This window comes from Triturus cristatus, chromosome 8 (genome assembly GCF_964204655.1).
Source record: "Triturus cristatus chromosome 8, aTriCri1.1, whole genome shotgun sequence".
NCBI classification, from domain to species: Eukaryota; Metazoa; Chordata; class Amphibia; order Caudata; family Salamandridae; genus Triturus; species Triturus cristatus.
This window is the reverse complement of record NC_140591.1, coordinates 658628122-658650774: the sequence shown is the minus strand read 5'-3', so window position 1 is coordinate 658650774 and position 22653 is coordinate 658628122.

Sequence of the window (22653 nt, the reverse complement as noted above, 5' to 3'; positions counted from 1 at the left end):
GTCATGAGCACAGCTCAACCGACGCTCATGACGGAACCGTTCCGTCATGAGCGCCGAAGGGGTTAAGGTAAATACAAGATTGTGATTGTATTTAAATTACTATTCCTACAACAACGTATGCTTAACTCACTGTAAATGCATGATAGTGGTGAGGATAAATGTACTATTCGAAATCCAAAAGGTGCTTGCTACAGACAAAACACCTAAGGGCCGATTCCGATCCGGGTTGGACAGCTCTCCGAGAGCTGTCCGTAGCCTTACCGTGTGACCGACACGTACCCGTAGCCGGTCCATCCTGTAGATGAAGTACGATGCGCATAGCTGCCAAAAACACGACCGACACGTAGGCTGTGACTCAAGCTTCATTCTCCGTCCGAGTCGTAACTCCGAACGCCAAACCGAGTCGCCCGGAAGCAGTATCCACAGCAGTTTATGGCCTGAAAAGTACGATGCGTACTTCCTACGCGCCGGACCGGTCGCCACGTACGGCACGTCACAGCATCCGGAAACTAAGCATATCAGCTACGATTCACGCCACAACTCAATCCACGGCTATGAGACGGACCAGCTTGCAACGGGTACGAGTCGGAGCAACAAGCAGCGTGTATGAGACGAACACATCATGAATCCCATCGCGCAGGCCATACCAGTACTCTACATCTATGACCGGATCAGGAACCGACGCCGACGGCGCAGATGGTCAGTCAGACACCTACCACACAAACAAACGACACGTATTCGCAAAATGGCACACACACACAGGGGATCCACATCCTCGCCACTAACAACAGGCCATCATAGGGGTTGCATGGCCATCACCCCTGCCACCCCCACTCATAGAGGACCTGTTGCCCAGCACGACTGCCACCCCCATCATAGGGCTCATGTTGGCCATCACTACTGCCACCGCCACTCATAGGGCTTATGTTGCCCATCACTACTGCCACCCCCACTCATAGGGCTTATGTTGCCCAGCACTACTGCCACCCCCACCCATAGGGCTCATGTTGACCATCACTGCTGCCACCCCCACACATAGGGCCTATGTTGCCCATCACCCCTACCACCCCCACTCATAGGGCATATGTTGCCCAGCACTACTGTCACCTCCACTCATAGGGCTTATGTTTCCCAGCACTACTGCCACCCCCACACATAGGGGACCTGTTGCCCATCACCCCTGCCACCCCCAATCATAGGGCATATGTTGCCCAGCACTACTGCCACCCCCACCCATAGGGCTCATGTTGCCCAGCACTACTGCCACCCCCACTCATAGGGGACCTGTTGCCCATCACCCCTGCCACCCCCACTAATAGGGCATATGTTGCCCAGCACTACTGCCACCCCCACCTATAGGGCACATGGTGCCCAGCACTACTGCCACCCCCACACATAGGGGACCTGTTGCCCAGCACTCCTGCCACCCCCACACATAGGGGACCTGTTGCCCATCACTACTGCCACCCCCACCCATAGGGATCATGTTGTCCATCACCCCTGCCACCCCCACCCATAGGGCTTATGTTGCCCATCACCCCTGCTACCCCCACACATAGGGGACATGTTGCCCACCACTACTGCCACCCCCACCCATAGGGGACCTGTTGCCCATCACCCCTGCCACCCCCACCCATAGGGGACCTGTTGCCCCTCACCCCTGCCACCCCCACTCATAGGGGACGTGTTGCCCAGCACTACTGCCACCCCCACCCATAGGGCTCATGTTCACCATCACTACTGCCAGCCCCACACATAGGGATTATGTTGCCCATCACCCCTGACACCCCCACTCATAGGGCATATGTTGCCCAACACTACTGCCACCCCCACCCATAGGGCTCATGTTGCCCAGCACTACTGCCACCCCCACACATAGGGGACCTGTTGCCCATCATTACTGCCACCCCCACACATAGGGGACCTGTTGCCCATCACCCCTGCCACCCCCACCCATAGGGGACCTGTTGCCCATCACGCCTGCCACCCCCACCCATAGGGCTTATGTTACCCATCACCCCTGCCACCCTCACATATAGCAGACCTGTTGCCCAGCACTACTGACACCCCGACCCATAGGGGACCTGTTGCCCACCACCCCTGCCACCCCCACCCATAGGGGACCTGTTGCCCATCACTCCTGCCACCCCCACTCATAGGGGACCTGTTGCCCAGCACTACTGCCACCCCAACCCATAGGGCTCATGTTGACCATCACCCCTGCCACCCCCACTCATAGGGCATATGTTGCCCAGCACTACTGCCACCCCCACCCACAGGGGACCTGTTGCCCATCACCCCTGCCACCCCCACTCATAGGGCATATGTTGCCCAGCACTACTGCCACCCCCACTCATAGGGCTCATGTTGCCCAGCACTACTGCCACCCCCACTCATAGGGGACCTGTTGCCCATCACTACTGCCACCCCCACCCATAGGGCTCATGTTGGCCATCACTACTGCCACCGCCACTCATAGGGCTTATGTTGCCCATCACTACTGCCACCCCCACTCATAGGGCTTATGTGGCCCAGCACTACTGCCACCCCCACCCATAGGGCTCATGTTGACCATCACTGCTGCCACTGCCACACATAGGGCCTATGTTGCCCATCACCCCTACCACCCCCACTCATAGGGCATATGTTGCCCAGCACTACTGTCACCCCCACTCATAGGGCTTATGTTTCCCAGCACTACTGCCACCCCCACACATAGGGGACCTGTTGCCCATCACCCCTGCCACCCCCACTCATAGGGCATATGTTGCCAAGCACTACTGCCACCCCCACCCATAGGGCTCATGTTGCCCAGCACTACTGCCACCTCCACTCATAGGGGACCTGTTGCCCATCATCCCTGACACACCCACTCATAGGGCGTATGTTGCCCATCACCCCTGCCACCCCCACTCATAGGGCATATGTTGCCCAGCACTACTGCCACCCCCACCCATAGGGCTCATGTTGCCCAGCACTACTGCCACCCCCACTCATAGGGGACCTGTTGCCCATCATCCCTGCCACCCCCACTCATAGGGCTTATGTTGCCCGTCACCCCTGCCACCCCCACTCATAGGGCATATGTTGCCCAGCACTACTGCCACCCCCACCCATAGGGCTCATGTAGCCCAGCACTACTGCCACCCCCACTCATAGGGGACCTGTTGCCCATCACCCCTGCCACCCCCACTAATAGGGCATATGTTGCCCAGCACTACTGCCACCCCACCCATAGGGCTCATGGTGCCCAGCACTACTGCCACCCCCACACATAGGGGACCTGTTGCCCAGCACTCCTGCCACCCCCACACATAGGGGACCTGTTGCCCATCACTACTGCCACCCCCACCCATAGGGATCATGTTGTCCATCACCCCTGCCACCCCCACCCATAGGGCTTATGTTGCCCATCACCCCTGCCACCCCCACACATAGGGGACGTGTTGCCCACCACTACTGCCACCCCCACCCATAGGGGACCTGTTGCCCATCACCCCTGCCACCCCCACCCATAGGGGACCTGTTTCCCCTCACCCCTGCCACCCCCACTCATAGGGGACCTGATGCCCAGCACTACTGCCACCCCCACCCATAGGGCTCATGTTCACCATCACTACTGCCAGCCCCACACATAGGGATTATGTTGCCCATCACCCCTGACACCCCCACTCATAGGGCATATGTTGCCCAGCACTACTGCCACCCCCACCCATAGGGCTCATGTTGCCCAGCACTACTGCCACCCCCACACATAGGGGACCTGTTGCCCATCACTACTGCCAAGCCCACCCATAGGGCTCATGTTGCCCAGCAAGCACTACTACCACCCCCACACATAGGGGACCTGTTGCCCATCATTACTGCCACCCCCACACATAGGGGACCTGTTGCCCATCACCCCTGCCACCCCCACCCATAGGGGACCTGTTGCCCATCACCCCTGCCACCCCCACCCATAGGGCTTATGTTACCTATCACCCCTGCCACCCTCACATATAGCAGACCTGTTGCCCAGCACTACTGCCACCCCCACCCATAGGGGACCTGTTGCCCATCACCCCTGCCACCCCCACCCATAGGGGACCTGTTGCCCATCACCCCTGCCACCCCCACTCATAGGGGACCTGTTGCCCAGCACTACAGCCACCCCCACCCATAGGGCTCATGTTGACCATCACCCCTGCCACCCCGACTCATAGGGCAAATGTTGCCCAGCACTACTGCCACCCCCACTCATAGGGCTCATGTTGCCCAGCACTACTGCCACCCCCACTCATAGGGGACCTTTTTCCCATCACTACTGCCACCCCCACCCATAGGGCTCATGTTGTCCATCACTACTGCCACCCCCACACATAGGGGACCTGTTGCCCATCACTACTGCCACCCCCACAGATAGGGGACCTGTTGCCCAGCACTACTGCCACCCCCACCCATAGGGGACCTGGTGCCCATCACCCCTGCCACCCCCACCCATAGAGGACCTGTTGCCCATCAACCCTGCGACCGCCACCCATAGAGGACCTGGTGCCCATAACCCCTGCCACCCTCACTCATAGGGCATATGTTGCCCAGCACTACTGCCACCCCCACCAATTGGGCTCATGTTGCCCATCACCCCTGCCACCCCAACCCATAGGGCTTATGTTGCCCATCACCCCTGCCACTCCCACCTATAAGATGGGTGATGCGCCACACATCCATCATACTCCAACATTAGGTATGTCAGCAAAATACATCCCCCTAACATCATGACAACAGTGTGTAGTCTGTGACAAATGCCCACAACAGTGATTATGACTTCGAACATACAATGTAACTAACAGCACATGTGTGACCAACAAATGAGTGTGCCCTACACAAGGCAAGCATCACTATAGCACTGTGTCAATGTAAAACTAACACCCCCTCACTGTTTAGAACAAAGGTTAAGTGTGGGGTTCCAAACTGCAGCAAATGTCGAGCATTGTGGTGATGGGGTCTAAACCCCCCCTCATCACAGTGACCAAAAGGTAAGTGTCATCATGGTCAAAGCTGCAAATGCCAAACAGCATGTATGATCCCTGCTCCCAACACATTAAAGACTTCTGGGGCAAACTAGTGGTTGTGTCCCATACCCACAGAGATGTGGTGAGGTTAACAGTGCAGTGAAAACAAAACATACTCTCGGCCATGTGCAGACAAGCACCACACATGGGGGCTGACAATGCATACAGTGCACAATTACACAAGAGCAGAAGTGACCATCACAAAGCATACACACATCTCGAAAATAGACACACTAATCAAAACAACCTGTGTAGACTGTAGGTGTCAGGTCACAAACTCACATTCCATGCCAGCAATGGCACCTAACAACCAGGATGAATGTGCAGAATGATGTGATATGACTCACAGGGACAGCAGGGAAGATCACAGAAATAGCATCCAGACAATGGTCCACAACAGCAATACCAATGCACTGATGCAGATGCACAAACGCAAACAGGCAACCTCACACTGCACATCTGACACAACATGTGTGTGTGTGTGTCTCAGTATCCCCAGGCAACTACGCAACACATGAGGGGGGCTGAACCACAGTGACATAGATGTGGACACAATGCCATACAAAAGTAAGCCATCATTGGGACCCCCTTAGTGGGCAATCAGGCATTGTGAGATGAGAGGGAGCACAACAGACACATGTGACACAAGCTGGAATGAACACCAACTAACACAGCAAGAGACTGACACACAACAGCACTACCCCCAGGGACCAGACATTGGGGTGACACAAGCATTCATGACACCTTCACTGTGATGACAAAGGAAGATGTTGTACAAACTGGGAAACCCAGACATGTGTCCTATGCCACAAACGTACATCACACCTACACAAATACAAATCACTCAGCATGGCCCGTCATCCATGGACAAATGGGAGCTAGGGGCCCGTCCATGCAAACATTTACATCAGTCCACCCTCAACATCACACACACTGAACTGCAACAATGTGCATCTGTGAAGCCCACATGGGCAGGTGACATTGCACATGCACCCATGACAAACACAGGAATGTTGGGAGGAACTAAGGTGCACAGACTCATCACACAAGGACAGTTTACAACCCTGGTGAATGACAGATATACTGCACAGTATGCGGTACATGGCCATGACGTCAAAGCTCACACAAGGCACACATGCTGACACTAGGGGTGGGCGGAATTTGCGTAATCGCGCAACGCAAAGCTCCGCGAAACGGTAGCAAATCTCCGCGAACACGCAGAAATTCCGCAAACACGCGGAATTGCTAGTTCGCGATGCTTTTTTCCTGTTCGCGATCGCTGTTTGCATGCTCGGGGGGAAATATCTTGTGAACACGCATTTTGAGAACGCGAAGAAGCAAAACTCGGAATTTTGGGCAATTTCGCGTTCTCAGCTGAACGCGAAAATACCACATTTCCGCGAGTGGAACAAAATTTACCGCCCAGGCCTAGCTGACACCTGCAAACATTGCAGCCCTGAACCTGACAAGTAGGAGCAGTCACACACACATACACGTCTCAATCACTGAAAGGTTCCACCTAGGGACAACTACATGATATTGCGAACAAACAAGTGCCTTGGGGACCAATGACTGTGTCCCATCTGCGTCTGAACACATCATCACCACTCACAACAGACAAATCCCAATGATGAACCACCAATTAACAGTAGTGTGTCATGCACCCACACATCTGGTAGCCCATGGCAAAGTTGTGGGATGAACACAGTACCACTCAGCAAGCATCAACAACAGGAACATATCAAGGGAACACTGCCTGTGTATGAAAAGGGATGTGGACACACACACACATGCTCACACAACACACACCATGGGCCCAGGCTATGTCACGGGACAACACATCCATGACATAGCCTGAGGGGACCCAACTCCTGTGTAAGTCCAGCTGTGCCAAACATAGTCACAGCACGTCCCACTCATGTCAGCAGAACACTTGGTCAGTCAGCCATCAGTTACCATGCAATGAAGGCTCTGGTCATAACAGCCTGGGTACGTGAGTCTCCCCTAAGTCATATGCACATACTCAAAACATATGTACATCAAGTAGCACAGAGGACCCAGTTGCTCCTATACCAATGATGCCCACACCTGTAGGTCCAGTGGAGATGCGCACAAAGTCAGGGAAATAGACAAATTGGACAATGGGAAGCACATCATATGTGCATGGGTGCAAGCCACAGATGTGACCATGCAAATGAAATGTTCACAGAGATGTCCACAAATTGTTGCTCATGACACACCCAGTTAGCTGCAGAGGATGACATGGATACTGACCAGAATAGGTTACATATCTCATGGGCCACATGGAGTACTTCACATCAACACCTCAGTATTCAACATTGGAAACCAAGCATTACAGGTGCAAGGGCATGCTAAACATCATCAACCTAATGTACAGCTAAATCAAGTTCACAAGGATAAAGAAAAAAGCTTTATTCAGCATATGAAAATTTAAACGTCCGTTCAAACAAAAGGCCAATGGCCAGTCCATCATCAAATTTCAAGGAGTGAACTTGAGTGACAACTGTCACACGTTGCTTGCCTGTACTGGAAGGACAGGGGACATCACCTCAGAGGGGCATACAAGGGGGCAGGCCAGGCACCGCAGGGACAGGATCAGGGTGCAGCAGAAGGAGGCAGTGAAGGGGTGGTGGATGCAGGAGAGCCACTTGCAACTGCAGTGGAGCTGACTGAAGTGATGGGTGCAGTCACAACTGTGGGGCACAAGTCAGATGGGGTGGGTGCCAGCACAACTGCAGTGGGCAGGTCAGATAGAGGGGATTGGGTCCTCACTGCAGTGCCCAAGTCAGACGGGGTGATCATGGACTCCACTGCAGTGCCTAAATCCATGTGAGCAGAATGGGGTGCAGGTGAGGTCGGCAGGACAGAGGGGGGGACATGGTCCCCACATCAGTGGCACTAACCGTCTGACCGGGTGTGGAGGAGCAAGTGGTGGGGGGGAGAGCCTCAGCATTTTGGGGATGGTGTAACTGTGGGTGGGGAACCAGGGGCAGGGAGTGGTAGGGCAACCTCTGGAGTGGTGGCCTGGGGGATGGAGGATGGAGACTTTGCCTTGGAGCTGCGTGGCGGCGGTGGGGTCTTGCTCTTCCGGCTCCGGGATGACTTGCGGGTGGGGGGCTCAGTCTGACTGCACCTAGGGGAGGGTGTCCGGGTATGAGGGGCACTCCCCTCTATGTGTGGGGACTTCCTCTTCCCCTTGTAATCTGGATCTGCTGGGTCGGTGGGGAAGAGGCCAGGGTCACAGAGGAAGAGCTTCTGTGGAGTTGGGGTTGCAGGTGAGGCAAGGGAAGGGGGCTGGGAGGGAGAGGTTTCGGAGGACTGTGGAGTGGTTGTGGATGACTGTGTGTGTGTCTGCAAACCATCCCCTGTGAGTGTGGTATCAGTCCCTTGCGCTTGCTTGTGTGCACGTCTAGCCCTTGGTTTGGGTGTTTGTGTGCTGCCCATGTCTGTGGCTTTGTGAGAATGTGCAGGTGTGTGTATGCTTGGGACAGGTAGGCTGATAGGAATCGTGGGTGGTGCAGGGGTAGGAGGAGTGCGGGACTGTTGGGGGAGGGACACTACTGCCGTCAGGGAGGAGGCCACGGACTGATTGGTCTTCTGTAGGGCAGACATGCCCAATGAAATGCCCTCCATGAACGACACCAGTTGTGTCAACAGAGTGGTGTGTACATGGAGGACACTCAGCATCAATGTCTGCCCTACATGGATCTGTCTAAGTAAGTCCACAGACTCCTCACTCAGGGCAGCAGGGGCTGCGGTGCCTGGCACAAAGGAGACATGCTCCCTTACACGGGAGCCTCCACGGACCTCTGGGGTGGGAGCCGATGGGAGGGTGGTGATGGTGGGGGTGGGGGTGGGGGTGGTGGCGGGGACAGCCTCACTAGCTAGGGTTTGGTGGCTGCTGACACCCGCTTCCACAAGGGAGTCATCCTCAGAGTACGTGGCCCTCAGCTGGGGGGATGGTGCTGACGACTCCTCAGTGTGGCTCCACTCGGCCTCCGTGCCACTGGGTCCCACGACTCCTCTCCTTCTGTCCCTGTCAGGCTCTGTGGCTCCTCCTGGTCCGTGGAGGTGTCCCCTCCTGTGGTCGTGGATGTATCTGGATAGGAATAAGAAGAAAGAGAACAACAACAGTCACCTACACTGACTGCACACACCACAGTGAGTGCATCACATCACAGGGCAAGCCCTGGCATCATCAGCTCAACACTGCTCAAAGTGCCAACACTGTTCAGAATAACTGCGTTAAGGGTTTTAGTGTATAGGAAGTAATGGACTCAGCAAATATGCGTGTAGTGAGTTTGGGTGAACAGGTAGGTATGGTGCTATACAGGAAGGGGAGACCCTATGTAACCCCTCAATGTGTGTAGGGAAAACCCTACAGCAAAATAGTACAACATAATCCTGTGAACACATACAAAATATAATGCATAGATGCAACGATAAACACAAGTAATATGTCCAGAGTGCTAGGAACTTCATGTTTAAGCCTAATTTTTTCAGACCCATCTCTCTAATTACAAGTGCTGACTGTCGGGTTGAAAATTTCACCGGCTTGCTGAAATTACCACACTACCAAGACTTTGTGCAGACTTACTTTGCTGCCCTATAATCCTTCTTTGCAACTTTTTGTACCCAGCCGGGTTGGAATTATCACCGGTTTTGAGAGTACACTTCGCTCAAGCAACTTTTCTCAGCCCTGAAGAGTCGTGGGATTACTCTTCCCCGACGAAACACGTGTCGGCTGGTTGCGTTTCTCATAAGAATAAAGAATATCCAGTATCACTCAAGCACTCTGGACATATTACTTTGGTTTAACGTTGCATCTATGCATTTTATTTTGTATGTATGCACAGGATTACGTTGAACTGTTCAGAATAAGCCAATTGTCATTCTCAACATCACCCATGGCACACATATCCCTCCTTGACTTGCACCCATATGTCTGTTGCATGTTGGATGCTAATACCCCAACGTCCCAACATGCACCACCCACACATCAGTTGGACATGCAAGTGAACATGTGGGAGTATGTCACTATACACACAGCACATCTCTTGCCACTGACTCAGCACAGGTGTCCGGATGAAGGGATGGGCAGAGACTCATTTCACATGCTTGTGATGCATGCCAGCAACACATACTATGATGTTCTCATGTCCTGATAGTCAATGCCACAATGGGGTGCATGGTGTACACTTAAACACAATGCAGGATCACTGATGGCAAATTAAATGCCATGGCACTGGCATGCCTGGAAAGTCAGTCAACACTGTCTCCTGTCACAGGGGCAGGGCATCCAGACAACAACAGTATGCACTGTCTCACAATCATAGCTCAGGGGTAAAGCTAACTCTGCAGCTGAGAAGTGCACATGCCCATCCCATGCAAACAACATATCCAGGACCCAGAATACCCCACATCATGCAAATCAGACATATGAGTCTCTGCAAACACAACTCCATGTACATGAGCACATCACAGTCTGCCGTGCATGTAACCCAGCTGCCTTAAGTACACAGTTGCATACACCATTGTGTGCTGTCAGATGATCACACACCTATATGTCACACAGGTCTTGTCTCTCACAGTCACATCTCAGATGTCCTGCTGACCCTCAAAATCATGGACACCCAGTTGTACGTAACAGGAAGCCACAACATAATGACACAGAGGCAGACACCTGAAGACACATGTCACGAAGCACAACCTGTAAATTGATACACAGGAGTGGGATTACAGAGTGTTTGTAAATGCCATTGAAGAGACATGACTGCCCAGGTCTACGTGAAACAGTGTTTGGCCCTGGACAGTAGTCAGGTGGCTAAGCAAGTGTGACATACTTGATATGCATACTCCTGAGGCCCCCAAATTGGAGTCCCCTGCTGCATGGGTTTGTTTGAAATACCGCAGCCACATGTGGCGAGTCAGACCAGCAATTGGAACACATATCAAGGGCACACACAGATCACATGTCAGATAACAGGCATTGGACAAACAATTGAACCACCCATAAAACACACAGCAGAGTCACGGGAACAGATGCTGTCTGGTAGCTGAAGCATAGCTGACTGCAGGGACACAGTGCCCTAGTGACACAAGCAACAGACTGTAGGGGCCACACCTGTGGAACAGATGAGTAGGGTGCATCACACAATTGAGGGACCTGAGTATTGGACTACAAGACCTACGTAATGTGGAAGTGTGACCAGGCCAAAAGACTGCAATTAGCATGTCAGACATAGTAAACAGATTAGGCATTGACTTAACCCCTTCTTGCTGCTGTCTGGCCTTCAGCTGCCTATCCGGGTCCGAGAAGACCACCGCCCCTCCTGCGTGGAGGTGACAGCTTCAGCTGGACTCTAGCTATCCTCTGGGTCCAGCCCCGAAGGTCCTGCCACCTCTTCTGGCAGTTGCGGATCCGGCGCTTGTAGACTCCCACCGAACGAACTGCCCGGGCGATGGTCAGCTATATCTCCTGCTTCTGGTGGGCATCAACCTGTGAGGATGACAAAGTTAAAAGTACATTAACACCCATGCCCCATATTTGTGCTGCACACATTTGGATATATATGTCATCATCACAAAGGGAAATGAGTTACACAGGTAGTGGAACCATGGGGAAGGACACATCACCTGCATGTCTGACATGTTAACAATGCCTGAGAAGTTTAAGCTTGCACTAATGCACTTTAGCCGCAGAACAGCTGTTCATTACATGTACCTACACACTTTGGGTGAAGGAAGTAGTCAGTGAGAATGCTTGCCACTGGTGTACACACTGCTAGTACTGCTAGTCAGACAACATGCACAATTAGGAAGGCAGTGGACTGCATACTCACCTGCTCCCCTGGTTTCCCATGCAGCTTGCTGTACTGACGAAGGAGCCCGTCCAGCAGGGCCTGGTTCTCCTCCTTATTGAAGGCTGGGGCCCTCTCCAGAGTACGTGCCATAGCAGGAGCCAGGGGATGCAGAGACAGCAGCAGTGGTAGCAGGGATGTGGTCCAGGAGCATGTAGTGCAGGTAAGTGAGCTCCCTGGGGGCCAGCCAGCCTTCTATCTGTGCTGCAGAGGCAGAATCTGTGCTATGTGTCCCAAGTGATAGGTCCAACATAGTTGCATTCTTTGAATCTGGCCAATCCATGGAAATGCACGACTCGTACACGCCTTCCACATCGTTCAAATCTTCACCTTCATGAAACACTAGTAATTGCAACATTGTTGAGGGCATCCAACTGAATTTTCAGTGCACAACTTGTACAAGTTTTGAATCCGCATCCGTCTCCATGACAGTCCAGAGCCAATGGGTGCGTCCGGCTCAGTCAACTGACTGTACAACGCGTATTTTGAAAATACACATGCACCCGTCTCCATATGATTCAATGGCCAAGGCGTACGTCTGTCTCGGACCATGCCTGCCCAATGCGTATGCATGATAGTCACCCGCGTCGGACCTCATTGCAGTCAATGGCGAAGCGTACGCACGGCTCGGTCATGAACCGTGCAACGCATACGCATTGTCACCCGCGTCGGACCTCATTACAGTCAATGGCAAAGCGTACGCAAGGCTCGGTCATGAACCGTGCAATGCATACGCATTGTCACCCGCGTCGGACCTCATTGCAGTCAATGGCAAAGCGTACGCACGGCTCGGTCATGAACCTTGCAATGCGTATGCATTGTCACCCGTGACGGACCTCATTGCAGTCAATGGCAAAGCGTACGCACGGCTCGGTCATGAACTGTGCAATGCGTACGCATTGTCACCCGCGACGGACCTCATTGCAGTCAATGGCAAAACGTACACACGGCTCGGTCATGAACCGTGCAATGCGTACGCATTCTCACCCGCGTCGGACCTGATTGCAGTCAATGGAAAAGAGTACGCACGGCTCGGTCATGAACCATGCAATGTGTACGCATTGTCACCCGCGTCGGACCTCATTGCAGTCAATGGTAAAGCGTACGCACGGCTCAGTCATGAACCGTGCAATGCGTATGCATTATCACCTGCGTCGGACCTCATTGGTGTGACTATTTGATGGATTCAACACACAATTACTTGCCAGGGACACCTGTGCACAACTACCACACTACAGCACTGGCCACACAGTGTCCCGTGGCATGTAAGGCTGCATTCCCTGGGTGTTGGGGGGGCACATTTGGTTTGTTGGGTGGCACTTTTGTTCTTCCACTCCCAGGCTGTGCACGTGTACATGGGGGCAGAATCCTTTGTGTGTCATGCACATTACCACTGTGATGTGCGAATGTACAGTAATGGGCATGAGTCACGGACACAGTTTCATGTTGGATATGTTTAGGATATGTCACATACACCCTGAGTCCTGGGGGTGATGGCATGTAATGGCATGTACGTCACAGTGAGACCTGTAGCCACAATTCTGATGTGCACCCACAGTCTGTGTGCATGTTGTGTCTCAGATGTGTGTGATCAAATGTGCCCAATGGGAGACAGTCTCCACATCCATGTGGTATATGCATCAACCTTGATGGTGTGTGTGTGTCTAAGAGACATACATGTAGGGCCTGTAGGGACAATAGTGGCCACTACCTGTGGGACTCACACTTGCCTTGTGGTGTGTTCGTGATACGCCATGTCCATGCCAGTGTCGATGTGGCAATACAGGGACCCTGGGTTTCTGCATGGCAAAGATCTGTGATGCCTGGGAGACATCAGGCCTCACTTGTCACTGTGGTGTGTGTTTGTAACGTCACAGCAGTACATAGGTGGGGTGACACAGCCAGATGATCAGCCATTGCACTATATGGGACTCATGTGGACATGTGGAATTGAGATGTGAGGTGATGGTCATGTAGGTGACATATGTGTCCATGCCCAACAGCACACACCTCAGTACATTGTGTAATGTCATGGTCTATTATGTGATATTGAGCCTGGTCATGGCCACATGGGTGGATGAACCGACAATCTTCCTTTGTTCATCTCGGTTCTGCAGGGCACCAGCTGTCCTTCGACCGTTCCCAGACCTTGCAACCATGCAGGAGCGCGACTGCATCCGACGGTACCACTTCACCAGGCCACTGATTGAGGAATTGGCGGAGCAGTTGGAACCGCATCTTCTACCTGGCCGGACATACCCTACAGCACTGACCCCAGAGGTGAAGGTGATGGCATCCCTACACTTCTTTGCTACTTGTACCTTCCAGTACACTGTGGCTACAGCAGGTGGGATGTCGCAAACTATGTTTAGTCATGTGCTACGCGATGCCTTGGAGGGGATGTTGCATTTCCTTGATCTGTACATCAAGTTCCCTAGCCCAGCTTAACTCCCTGAAATAAAGGATGCCTTTTATACACTGGGAGGATGCTGAACGTCATCGGATCTATTGATGGGACACATGTGACCCTGATACCACCACAGGCACATGAGCAGGCATACTGGAACAGGAAACATTTCCACTCGATCAATGCTCTGGTGGTATGTCTTGCAGACATGTGTATCACACATGTGTGTGCACGGTTCCCTGGTTCGGCGCACGATGCCTACATAATGAGTAGTCACATTGCAACGCTGATCTCACAGATACCAGCTCAGCATAGCTTGTCGGTGTGTACTGACTGTTTATCATTGTGTGTGTTTGTCAATGTTGTAATCCGCACTCCTACAAAACTCAGCTACTTGTTAATTTTTGTGTGTGTTGCTGACACCCCTCAGGAACCCTGTGACACCAGCCGAGATGCGCTACAATGAGGCACATGGTCGGAGCAGGAGGGTTATTGAGCGGACATTTGGCCTCCTGAAAAGCCGTTTCGCTGCCTGGACAAGTCGGGAGGGGCCCTCCCATATGAACCTGCAAAGGTGTGCAAAATAATCCTTGTATGCTGCTTCTATACAACATGGCAGTGCGGAAGAAGGTGCCTCTCATCCAGGATGACCAACCTCCGGCACCTGTGGAGGATCCCGGCCTGGGCCAAGATGCCATTGATGATGAGGATGAGGGTGACGTCCGCTCACAGCTCATCAACAACTTCTTCACCTGAATGTGAGTTTCCAGGGTTGTTATGTCAATGTATGGAGTTAGCCTGGAATGTGTTGTGGCTGCTCTGTTGCTGTCTGAGTGTGTCTGTGTGCCACTTGACTGGATGCATGCAGTGATGTGTCCATTCAGGTGGTGTGTACTCCACAAAGGGTAGTACTGCTAACTTGTTTTTGTGTAGGTTTCTTGTGACATGTTTTGTGCATGTGTATTGCATTTCTCTCCTGTTCTGCTGTGCTTTTGACTGTGTCTTGTGTCTGTCCTTCACAGGGTAATTTGCCTGTTGTTTGTTCAACACTGACCCCCAACACCCAGAATTCGACACCAGTGTGGGAGTAGTCAATTGGCATCAAGTGATGTGCCACATACCCCTGGACTACAATTCTCAGACACTCTGTGACCGTGTGTCCTCAGTAACGTACAATTGCCTTGCAACTATTTTTGAATAAACAGGTTGCTGATGTGTAATGAACCTGTGCTATGCTTTGTTAGGTGCGTTGTCTGTCTTCCTACATCTGACTGACATTTGCTTACCTCACCTGTGGACTTGTTACCACTGACTGTGGATAGGTGTTGTGGTTGTGCATACCTATGTGTTTCAGGTCAACATCATTGTGTGTGATGAGTAACATGGCCATGGTGAGTATGTGTTGTGTCACCATAGTGGTGTGTCTCCCTCACATGTGTCACATCACCATGACTCACCTAACGTTGGTCACATTGTTGCAGTATTTGGCATGCACTGTGTTGTGTAGCAGATCAACATCTCCATAACACATGACAATTTGGAATCACAACAGAGGCAAGTATGGTGTACTGGTGAGTTTATTTTCGAACATGTGTGATGAAAGTGCAGAGGATGGTGGGTGCTGTACATTGGTTTTTGGAAACCAAAGTTCACATTAGAGTTGGAAGTGCTGGTAGATGAAATGTCCAGAGTAAAGTCCACAGTCATCTGCTACATTGGCCCAACATGAACCCTCCATGTCATGTGGGCGAGTTGTGTGCGATTGAACAAGGTGAACGGGTTGTGCACAAAGAACATTGTCCAGAACAGGTTTAGAGGCCCTGGGGGATGTGCTGGGACATATGCCTCTCACATGTCCTTCTTCGGATGACCCCTCTTCATCCTGGGGGGGATCCTCAGGTGCAGGCCTCTGCGGTGCAGTGGACTTTCCGCCAGAGTCCTCCTCCCTCCCTCCCTGTGGCGCTGGCAGATGGTGTTGCAACAGATGTTGTGGCCACACAGGGAGGTGTGGACAGGTTTGTGTTGATCTGGCGGAGGCATTGGAGTATGTCCTGGTGCACCGCAGTGAGGGCATCCCACTTGGCCTCCATGCGGGCATGGTGGGCAGCCTGCTCCTGTTGCATGTCCTTGAGGATCCCCACTACCTGGCCAAATCCTCCGGTGCTATCCTGGTACGCATCTATGATGCGTGCCAGTTGGGGGTCATCATTCAGTCCAGACCCCTCTGCAAGGCGCGCCCTCTGCCTCCCACCCCTCCCAGCACCCCTATACACATGGGTAGGACCAGCGGTGGATGCACAGGTGACACTGGGACCCCTTGGGTGGTGCTGCTGGTGGTGTTTGCTGTAGCTTCCGGGGGGTCCTGTGTCCCTGTGCTCTGGGTGTTCAGTGGCCTTGGTCTGTCCATGTTGGTGGGGGTGCCCTATCAGTTTCCAGATGCTGGAGGCATGGGTACAGGGGGTGCAGATGTTGATGCTGCTGGTGCTGCATGATGACTCACACCGGAGGGGCCAGGTTGTTCGTCGTCATCCGAAGAGGACAGAGACAGAGTCAAATCAGAGAGCTCAGTGTCCACCAGAGTCTGGGCCTGGGAATCCTCTTCATTTGGCGCTGGGTCCCCAGCACCACCTGCGTTTGGAAGAGACACACAATGTGAGTTATGTTTCTACATGCATCAATGGTTCACAAACATGACATTTTCTACTGTACGAACAGATCCCTGCCTGTACACTGCTTTTTTCCAGCTTGTCACGGACAGAGTTTGATATTGTTGTTGCCCATGTCCCAGCAGGGTCTTGTGCTCCCCACAACAGAGCCCAGTGTCAGACATCCTCTCAGTCCCTTCCCACTCCCTGTGAGGTGAGTATCGTTCAGTATATGCTTGCTGGGCCATGTGGGTGGGTGTAGATTGTCTGTGACTGTAACTCCCATCATACTCTTGACTACACCCCCCTCCCCAGCATGCCCATACTTCCTCCCTCTTGACTCTGCTTCCCTGTGAGGTGGTGTGACAGCAATGGCAAGATGGCTGACTGTGAAGTCCTGGTGTTTGTTGTTGCTCAATTCTCAGCAGGGCCTTGTACTCCCCATAACAGAGCCCAGTGTCAGACATCTTGTCAGTCCCTTCCCACTCCCTGTGAGGCGAGCATGGTTCAGTGTATGCTTGCTGGGCCATGTGAGTGGGTGTAGATTGTCTGTGACTGCGACTCCCATCATACTCTTGGCTACACCCCCTTCCCAGCATGCCCATACTTCCTCCCTCTTGACTCTCTTTCCCTGTGAGGGGGTGTGACAGCAATGGCAAGATGGCTGATTGTGAAATCATGGTGTTTGTTTGGCTACAAGTCCAAAGTGTGCCCCTGCGCTTCACACAGCTGCACCCAGTACGGGGTATCTTTTGCTGATATTTCACAGAGGTGTGGGTCAATACATTCTACCTGGTGAGTTGTGTAGAGTTTGTATTGAGGGGGGTGTGTGTCTTCTCATGCTGGTAAGTATGGTCAGAGCTGTCAGTCCTCCTTCCCACCCAGCCAGACATCCCACCATGAAACGTGCTTCCATTGGAGGGCGTGCAAGTTGTCTTTAAGGATGTCAGTCAGTGGTATCCTGCTTCTGATTTGCACACATGCCCTACCAGGGCCTTATGCTCCCCACAGCAGGACCCAGTGTCAGCCATCTTGTCAGTCATTTTCCACTCCCTGTGATGTGGGCATGTTTCAGAGAGGTCTTGATGGGCCAATTAGGAGGGGGAGCGTTATCTGTGACTACAACCCCCATCATGCTTTTGGATACACTCACTTCACCTGCATCCCCACTATTCCTTCCTATCAGTCAGCTGCACTGTGAGGTAGTATGTTTGTGGTGGCAAACTGTCTGGCAGTGTCTATTTAGCTTTGTGCCACTGTCTTGCTCTATTTGTTTGTAGGTTGGTTCATGTCATGACACAGTTCCAAGTCACTATGAGATGGCAGGTATTTTGGGGCCGATTCCGATCCGGGTCGGAAAGCACTCTGACCGAGTCAGATCCGGAGTGTTTTCTGACCGAGCCGTACCCCTACAGTCCGACCAAGCGAGTACGATGCAGCCGTATGCTGTCGGACTCGGTTCGGTCGGACTCCCATAGAAGTCAATGGGAGCCAGTTGTACGACGCGTACATGCGCTTCCATTGACAGAATGGGTACGTCTCGAACAAGTGCGCCCCCTACAGTGGGTACGAGTCGGTGCCACCCGCAACTTACATGCCTGTGTTGGGGAGACCCATAGGTCTCCCCCTGTGTGCAAGTCGTATGGCTGCGCGTGTCGGTGGGTGTGACGCGGACCCCCGAAGTAAGACTCCGGGAGCTTTTGTGACCCGGACACTCCGGCTCGCACAGGCTGTCCGACGCGTGCATCGTACTGGCTCGGTCGTGAATCACATCCATTGCACGCCACGGTTAGCTTACGACCGAGACGTACGGAGCGGCTCGGACCCGGAAACGACTCGGTCGGTGAATTTCATGTAGCTCGCATCGTACTGGCTCGCTCTCGTACAGCTGTACGAGTCGGACCGAAAACACGCGTACGGCTCGTACTTTTTCCGGCCGGATCGCGTTTGGTGCCCTTCCGACCCGGATCTGAATCGGCCCCTATGCTTTTTAATAATTTTAATTTGTCTTACCTTTACGGAACTCTCCCTTGCTTCTGGTTTCTTCCACGATGATCCTTGTAATGACAATACTCTCGTTTATGCGTCAACGTCATCTCTTTCTGTAAAAATTTAAAACTGACATTTCATCGAATTAACTTCAATGATATAGCATGGGAAAGTTTATTTAAAAAAGTATATTTTATTGTAAATGTACATAAGAAATTACAAATATATTTTTTAATTAATGTATGTTTTTTCTCTTTTTTAATGAAATCTTCAAAATTAAATTATATCTTTGTATATTTATTTTAATAAAAAGACGAATATGTTATAAATACATTATATATCTTGTATTCTTTCATTATAACAATGTTATTTCTTATTATGTTTAATTTACTTATAAGTTCTTTTACCCATTTTTACTATTAATACCTGAGCATTAATACCTCAGTATATTACTTTTTTAAATTATTAATTTAAAAAAATGTATATAAATTATTTATTTTATACAAACATATTATTATTAATACCTGATTTTTTTTTAAAACAAATTACAAGATTTTAAAAAGATTAATATAATTTAAATGTTTGTATTCCTAATAAATACTCGGATATTAATAAAAAAATGTTATTATTATTTTTTTATCTGAATTTGCCAATAATTTAATATCATTAATACCTTAGTATTAATTTGATAAAATTTAATTTTACATACATCTTATTTTTCCTATTAATACTTGTGTATTATTAATATTAAAGTATTAATATTAATAATATTAGATTAATTTAATATCATTAATAAATGAATATTAATTTTTAGAACTAAAAAATAAAACGCATATTTTTTTCTAATTCATATTCATGTATTATTAATATGAATGATACAATATTCATTTTAATACAATTACAATAAAAGTATTATTAATACAATATTAATATTTTCAATATTAATATTAAAATAATGTTATTAATAAGAAAATGTTAGTATTAATACATAGAAATATTTATACCTGAGTATTAGATTTTATAAACCTATCTGCGTTGTAAAAGTTGCATTGTAAAGGCATTACGATGTAATGCCTGCGTTGTAATGGCTGTCTCCCGAAGCAAACCGACAGGAACATGTTCCTGCACTTCTCCAGCTTTCACCAACGTAATTTATGAGAAAATTTACCGTATGGCCAATTTTTAAGAATCAGGCGAAATTGCACTAAAAAGGAAGAGTACTTCGATAACTCCAAGTTCCTTCTAGAGAAACAGGTCGAAAGAAATTATCCAAGAAAACTTGTGAAGAGGGCAATGAAGTGAGCGTGGTATACCCCAGAGAAACTCTGATGATATCTAAAGAAAAGACAAAAGAAAAGCCTCTGGTCTGCGTCACCGCCTATTCAGGGATTACCCATAAAGTCAAAAAAATCATCAAATGAAACTGGCATACTGTGAAGGGCCTCGAGGAATTTAAAAAAAACACCAGTATTTGCTCTTAAAAGGAATAACAACATTAAAGACAAGTTGGTCCGTTCAAATACCCAAGTGAAAAGAACTCCATTATCAATATAAACAATGCTGGCTCTACCTCCCATCAAGGGACATCGCCGTTGTGGAAACTGTACCTCATGTGCCCTTACCGTCGAAGGAACAAAATTTGAATATGGGAACAGAAGTGTCCTGCACGAAGAATTTACAAACTGCAACACAGCAAATGTAATATACTGTGCTGTCTGTCCGTGCCAAATGGCGTAAATTGGAAAAATCACACAACCCATAAAAAAGAGAATTACCCAACACAGAACCCGAATGAAATGCAGAGTATCGAACGCACCGATGGTTCAACACTGCGTCGAGAAAGGCCATGGCCCACAAGATATCAAATGGTCAGTCCTGAAACATGTCACTGGCAGGAGTTCAGTTATCCTCCTCTCCAGATTTGAAGCAAAAATCATCTTGCGCTTAGGGACAATGGAACATTGAATAAATTAAATTAGCGAGATAATGCATTGCATATAAAGACACTCATGCCCACATATTAACACCTTTGATTTCCCACTGCAAACAAGGATGCATGTTTAGTTGGGTTTTTTTTGTTTTTTTGAAAGCCAAGTGGCCCCCGCTCAAAAAAGTAGATAATAATTTGATAAAAACTGAGGCAAGATGATCTCAAGCAGCAGCTATAAAATTGATGACAAGCAAAGTGCCAAGTTGTCAATAAACAAAAAAGCAAAGACATCTTTTCATAGTCTCCATGACTACTGTGAAACGTACCAGTAACAAGGAGTCAGGCACGAGTCAGGCAACATACGTAGACGTATGACAAACGCTGTCACGCACGCTCAAGGCAAGGTAAAGACCCCCTCGAAATTGCCAATTCAAAACGAAGCTGCCATTACAAGCAGCGGAAATGCCGTAATTGCCAAGGAGCCTTCAAGAGAGAAATAACATACCTTGAAGCCTAGAAAGGTAACTGTACATAAGACGCGCCGACTCCTTTCACGTCTCGCGACTCACCGGTGTTGTCCAGTGAGTAATTCCTGCACGGGCAACGCAGCTTGATGGAAGGCATGAACGAATTGGCTTTTACTCAGAGCAATATAGTGAATGTAGATGTGCTCCATTCAAGTCACTTGAACACCGCATGTCCGCGTAGTAAAATTTGACACTTGAACAACACTGTATGTCCTGTAAACTAAAAACCGATAAATGCACAATAATTTTCTTCACCTCAGCTACGTACATTTCACCAAGGGTATGTAGCTTTATTGACAATTACCAATGCACAAGAGTTCCAAAAATGCAAGAAACACATAACGCAGTTTTTTCAAGCCCCAAAGTTGAATTAGGTTCTAACATTTACCCCCACTATGTAACCCCCAGAAAAGCTGCAAATAAAGGTGACATAAAGAAAAGAACGTGAAGGCATTGCAACTCCTTCACAGATAGATCTCCCTTCCTAACACTTGCCCAAGAACTATTTTGGCACAATTTCCCCTTATAGGAACAGTAACAAAATTGAATACAGCACATAGGCATTAATTTATATTACATAACATTCCCCTGTTTTGCATCATGTAATTTCAGTGTCCTATAAAACGTTTCCCCAGCCCTGAGGAAGACCCTCCATCAAATAGTTCCTAGGCCCAATATGAAGGTCGAAACGCATCGGCACATACTTTCCTGAGGCCAAGAGTGACCACCTTTAAAAATTATATTAAAGGACAGAAAGTCTAAGTGTAATTAAGAAGGTCTAGACTAAAATTACCATACCTTCACTCTGACCTTTCTAGGACCATATTCTAAAGCAGTATCGAGGAGATAAAGTAGACAGGTCCTGATCCACAGACGAGTATAGTAGGGCATACAAGATCTACTATATGGAATAACTGGTTTAGTCCATAGGACAATTAGAACATTCAATATCCGCTGAGTCTATGACATATATGTAATGTCTAGTGAGTCTCCTGTTTAGAATGTATTAATCCACTGCTTTGTGCGCTGTTTCTTCATTGTATCAGATTAATTTCTAGATTTATATTCTAGTTTTGCTTCTAATTATGTACTAAGTGTTTTTGTCTTTCATGTAAATATATTACTGTGTTATTTTACTGTTCCTTTTAATGACACAATACTTAAAATAGCCAATTTATACTCCATATGAGTAAAGATTTGGTACAAGTCTTTCGGGTTGTATA